Here is a 6239-nt window from a genome sequence, read left to right on the forward strand (position 1 = left end):
CATGGGCACACAGGCCTGTTCCTGGCCTGCAGGCTCAAGCCCAGGCTCCCCTCTGTGGGAGCAGTAGTTGGGCTGGGTTACCTGCTAGCTGTCAGGGAGTCTGGGAGAAGTGGAGCAAAGGTGTCTGGGAGGCAGGCTGTCATCCCAGGCGCATGCTGAATTGCCCACTGGGCTTTGCTTACAGAGACGAGAGTATTAAACACGAAATGCAGCTGTTTAGTCCAAGCCTGGGGTGGGCACGTTATTTCTCCACATTGGTGTCCGAAGCCAGCCTGACCAGTGTAGTCAGATAACGCCCCATCCAAGGACGACTCTGTGGGACCCCTCCTTCTGAGTCAGGTCCCTGCTCAAATAGCTCACCAGGGAATGCCCCTACCCCCTCCTCCTCGGGTGTGCCCTCTGCCCTTTGTGGTTTCCTTGTATCAGCCCCCGGGGGTTGGAGGCCTGCATCTCTGCGGCGCACAGAGCAGACCGAGTGTGTGCACAGATGAGGGAGCAAGTGAGAGAGCATGGCCTTTCTTATGCTCGGGCTCTGCGCAGTGCCCAGGCCCTAGTAGCAGGCCTGCTAGGCTCACCAGCTGCCTCTCAAAACCTGTTCCAACCCCGCAACCCCCATGAATTGTCTCATCTCTCTCTGTACGCGTAGACCCGCTGGTCCTCACTGCTGTGGTGTTCCAGGAGGCAGCTGCCTCCCGTCCAGCCTGACCAGGCCCCTTGCCTCTTTCTCAGCCCCAGGTCCTGCCTTTCAAAGGTGGTGGCCTTCCCCTCGCCCCACATACACACCTGTCTGTCTGTCTGTATATCACCTGTGTGTCTGGTGCCAAGAGGCCAGAAAAGGGAGTTGGATCTCCTGGAATTGCAGTTTGGGCTTCGGTGCTGGGAACTGAACCTAGGGTCTCTGGAAGAGTAGCAAGTGCTTTTAAATGCTGGGCCATCTCTCTAGTCCCAGTTTGCTTGCTTTGGTTGGGGGCCTAGTTTCCTGCTTGGCAAACCCTACTTGCCAGCCTAAAAGAAGACTATGATTGGTATCCCACTGTTTAGGAAAGTAAACAGAATCAGAGGCTAAGCAACTGTTTGAGGCCACAGGGCTGTGAAGTGGCAAGGTAGCAACTTGAACCCAGGCCATGGCCACAGAACCTTGGGTTCTAACAGTTCACATCTTTGTGGCTTAGTGTGTTCAGATTGGCGATGGTGGTAGGAGGGCCCACCTGGAAGGCCATGTCAGAGTTTTCTGTAGTTAGGCCTCTGGGGTGGGGCTGAGCTACCTGCCAACAGGTGCTGTGGGGGATGTTGACAGGAACTGGAACCTGTTCCTCCTCCCTGGCGCCTTCCAGAAACTGCTGCTTCTCTCATCCCGGAGGAAGCGATCGGGCAGCAGTACCTCAGGGAGGATGGGGCTGCGCCACAGCCCGCATGCTGAGCATGGGCTGCAGAGGGCCCAGCAGGAAACAGTCACATCATGCTTCTTCCTGGGGCACATGACAGTCCAGTCTCTGAAGCCCAGGGATGCACTGCAGTGGCCAGGGAGGCCAACACACTGGAAGTGGCTTGAAGGACAGCCAGGAGGCCACCATCAGAGGGAAACAGAGAGGGTTCATGGCCTGCGTTGCAAAGAATCCCTGTTGGAAGCCGAGGCACCCCTCCACCCATCTTGTGACTTTCTTGAAGGCTGTGTGAACAAGTCAGGTAGTACTGCCTAACTCTTCCTCCTCTGCCTGTGAGCTCCCCGCAGCCTCTGAGTGGGCACACTTGATCACATGGACACAGAAGCCTGGAGATGCTCCACAGCTGCCATCCGAGGCCACCCAGCAGCCCCCAGGCTCCTTGATCTGTGCTGTGGTTCCTACTATCAAAACAACCTGGCTCAAGGCCAGCGGTGCAGCCTGTGCCAGGCAGTGGGAGGTGGGCTAAGGATTCACTTGGGCTGGACTGGAAGTTCTGGCCCTGGGCCTGCTGGCCAGGGGGAGCCATCTGTTTGGTGGCTTGTCAGCGTCAGCATTTCTCTCCCCGAGGGGCTCAGTCTCTGCTGGCCAGCAGTGAGGACAGGCTCATGGTGGCACTTTCTATTGCCCCTCTGCCCTCTTGGCCATAGCTTGGTTGTAGCCAGGTCACCCTGCAGCCCAAGAGGGTTAGTTCCACAGGCAAAGGAAGTGGAGCTTGGATCTCTGCCTCAATGCCAGTGGCTCTCAACCTTCCTGATGATGGGACCCTTTAATAGAGTTCCTCATGTTGTGGAGACCCTCGGCCATAAAGTTACTTTTGTTGCTACTTCGTGACTGTAATTTTGCCGCCGTTATGAATCATAATGTAAATATCTGTGCTTTCTGATGGACGTGGGTGACCCGAGAACCTGCAGGTTGAGATGCACTGCTCTACACCCAGGTTAGCTCCACGCCAGGGCCTACCTCAGCACCCCTCGGGGGACACAGACTTGGCTGGGGTCTGTTCTGTGCTGTGTTCTGCCTGCCCATGACTTCTGGTCCCCTGGCCATTATCCTAGCTATCAGGGCTGGTCTTGCCTATTCCAAGCGTCCCCTTGTCACATCCTCGCTTGCCCCATTCCTAGCCTTTGTTCCTGCTGTCGATGGCTTGCTCTCTGCTCTCTTTATTATCAACCTGGCCTTCAGAGTCCAACTCAGGCACTCCTCCCCTAAGTAACTGTTCCTGAGCCACCACCATCTACATTTCCTACTCCAAACAGTATTGGCTGCAGGGAAGGGTCTGCTGTCAGGGCAGGGAAGCCCTTTCAGGGTGGAGAGGCAAGTCACTAGGGGCTTCAGTCAGGGATCTCAGAAGACTGGGCTATCTCAGGGCGAGGTGGGGACAGCCGACTGCCAAAGGCTTCAGGGAGGGAATTTCCACACCTTGCCCACCTGGCCCCTCAGGGCTTCCACTCCCACATCACCCTCTGTGATTACTCACCAGCAGTGACTTACACAGCTCTGAGCCTCAGTCACTTCAGTTGTTGATGGAGGACAAGAAGTTGAGTGCCAGGCAGCAGGCCACAGCACGTCAGGCCTCTGTACCTCACACCTACTAGTGGGTGCTACTAATGACAAGTTGATTCACCCATCCATACAGTGCCTGGGGGAGAGGAGATCGCAGCAACCCCAGCTCTGTACTATCACACCCTTCAAGCAGGTGTGTGTGTGTGTGTATGTGTGTGTATGTGTTTACAAGTACATGTAACTCTGCATGTACACTAGCTGGAGGGAAAGTTAGGTGTCCTACTCTATGATTTTTCCCCCCTTATTTCTTTAAGGCAAAGTTTCTCATTGGACCTGGAGCTAGGCTTACAGCCAATAAGCTCCCATGATCTTCTTGTCTCTGCTCTCCTCCTCCAGTGCCAGAGTTATAGGTGTGTGTGTGCAGCCATAACAGCATTTTTCCACATGGCTGCTAATGTCTGAACTCAGGTCCTCATGTTTGTGCAGTGTCTTGAGTTTCTGCTACCGCAGTAAAACACCTCAACCAAAAGCAGACTAAGGAAGAAAGGGTTTATTTCGGCTTAACGCTGTCAGGTGGCAGCCTGTTGCTGAGGGAAGTCAGGACTGGAACTCGAGGCGCTGACGCAGAGGCCACGGAGGAGCTCTGTTTTACGGGTTTCCTTGACTGGTTTTCCTTACTCAGCCTGCTTTCTTGCGGCACTCAGGACCACCATCCCAGAAGGCACCACCCACAGTGAGGTGTACCCTCTCACATCAATCATCAACAAGAAAATGCCCACAGGCCAATGCGGTGGGAGCATTTCCTCAGCTGAAGTTCCTTCTCCTCAAATGGCTCTATACATGCCATTTGTCCCAGCACTCAGGAGGCAGAGGCAGGCGGATCTCTGAGTTAGGGCCACCCTGGTCTACAGAGTGAATTCCAGCCAGGACTACACAGAGAAACCCTGGGTGTGGAGCAGAAGCCACAAGGACTCCTACCCTCTGAGCCACCTCTCCAACCCCATGAACCCATTTTGATGTCCTTTCCCTGACCTCTTCCTTCCCCAGTCCCACTGTCACAGGCACCACTTTCCTTTATCTGCACCTCTCTGAGACCCTAGCAGTCTTCAAGGTCCTGGTACTCAGAAGTGTGCAGGAGTGGAAGTGGGGAAGAACCCCAGGGACCTGCCATCAACCTCTCATTCTATATATGGGGAAGCCAAGACCCAGGAGGGCCAGGACGCAGACTCAGTGACACAGGGAGGGAAGCCTCAGCAGGCGGCAAGCAAGGTGCCTTTAACTAGGGCTTTGGCTTAATCACAAATGAGATCTGGGTTTCTGGAAGGCCTCAGGAAGCTGCAGCTACAGCGATGCCAGGCCAGCCTGGGAGGCATCCTGAGGACACAGCTGTGCGCCTACACTGGCTCCACGTGCAACTCGGCTGTTTTAGTGACTGAAGCTGCAGGAGCACCAAACCACAGAGGGGCTGCTCCACAGATGGCTTCTGGGATGTCCAGCAACATTGCTTTGGTTGAGCACCTCAGGAAAGGGTGGGAGCCTGCGATGGTATGCCTAGTCCCTGGGCATCATGGTACATGTCCCAGAGTGCACACAGGCCCCTCAGCTTTCCTGTGACCCTGCCGCTATGCAATATCACCTCAATTCTTGCCATGCTTAGGACCCTATGCCCTCTTCCTGTGCGCTGGTGTCACTCACTGGGTTTTCTGCCTGGGTTCCACTCTTCCTGAATGTCTACACAGTGTCCTGCCCAATCCCAAATCAAATCAGGCCATGCTGAAACCCTCTGGCTCCCGATTGCCTGCAGGATAAGGCCTGACCTTCTTTCTGCTCCTTCCTGGCTCTTTGTCTTTGCTTCTAATCCCTGAACATCAAGAGAAGAAGTAGTCACAGCAGAAGGCTGCCCTTTTTCCAGATGCCGGACTTCTAAGGCTCTGCCTGCCTCCCTACTTTCCTCCCTTCCTCCCTCCCTCCCTGCCTCTCACCATCCCTGCCTGCCTCCCTGCCTATCTTCCTGCCTCCCTCCCTTCTTGCCTTTCTCTCTCTCTCCCTCCCTGCCTCCCACTCTCCCTTCCACCCTTCCTGTCTACCTCCACTAGGTCTGGCCTCAGAAGAACACTCAAATCTGGCCTGGTCAGATAGACAGGATGGCCAGAGGCAAGTATATGGGACACTGAGCTGGGCCTCTGACCTGTGTGGATGGAATCTCAAGCCTGTCTTGGGTCACTGAAGCCACTGGTTGGCCCTTCACCCAGTCCATGCCTGACTCCAACCTTTGCCCCGGGACCTGGCCAGCTGTGAATTCGCAAGGGTTGTTCAGTTGGGTCCTGCTCCCCACAGAACCTTGTCACATACCCTACAACCCAGATCCTCTGACATCTACCTTGTTGACCTCTGTCCACCAAATCCTGTGCTGCCTCTCAGGGCCAGGTCACCTTCTCTGTCGCAGTCCTTGGTCACCCTCTGCCCGATAGTCTGCTCTTCTCGTCACGCATGGCTGGACTTCCTAGCTTACCCACCTCGAGCTTGTAAGTGGCTCTGACTACCTGCTGGGCATGCAGGCCCTCCGTCATCCCTCCTGATTATGGCTCCCTGGAAGGTGGCTGGTCAGAAGAATCCGCTATTAGGGAAGCAGAGGACCCAGGCATGTGCAGGGCAATGCAGGAGCCACTGTGATGGCTGCAGTGGTTCATAGATTCTCTCTGCCCTACAAGTCAGGCGCAGGGTTCTGAGTCTCCCCCTGAAGAAAAATACTCACTGACAGGAGAGCTGACCCTCTTGTGCAGGGCGGGGCATGGAGTGTGTGTGGAAGGAGCCCTCAGAGGTCCCGGGGATACCTCTGCCTAAGTGCTGGGGGAATGGGAGGAGTTGGGCTGCAGGTGGAAATGGTGATTCCAGGCCAAAGGTCTTGCTCCCTAGCTTCCTAGGGTCTATGTTGGTGTCCAGCTTTTCTGGACTGGGACCTGAAACTTGGCCTTCATGGGTGTGGCCTGTCCTTCAGGGGTGTGGCACCAGCTCCAGGCTCCCCTTCCTGAGTGTATTAGCTCCTCCAGTCCGCCACACTTCCTTCCTGCGGCCTTCAGCTCCGCAGCCGTCCCGCTGTTCTATGCTTTCCCTGCTGTCTCACAGCGTCCCCTGCCCCTCTGTCCTCAGTTCTGACTGGAAGTCAATGATTATATGAACGATAAGGAGAGTGTGGGCTTTTCTTGTGGCACCTGACACCTTTTCCTGGACCCAAGTGAAGTGGCAGTCACCAAATAACTTACCTGAGCTCCCTGGCTTTCTTCTCCTTCC

The sequence above is a fragment of the Meriones unguiculatus genome, chromosome 7 (assembly GCF_030254825.1).
Source record: "Meriones unguiculatus strain TT.TT164.6M chromosome 7, Bangor_MerUng_6.1, whole genome shotgun sequence".
Taxonomy (NCBI): Eukaryota; Metazoa; Chordata; class Mammalia; order Rodentia; family Muridae; genus Meriones; species Meriones unguiculatus.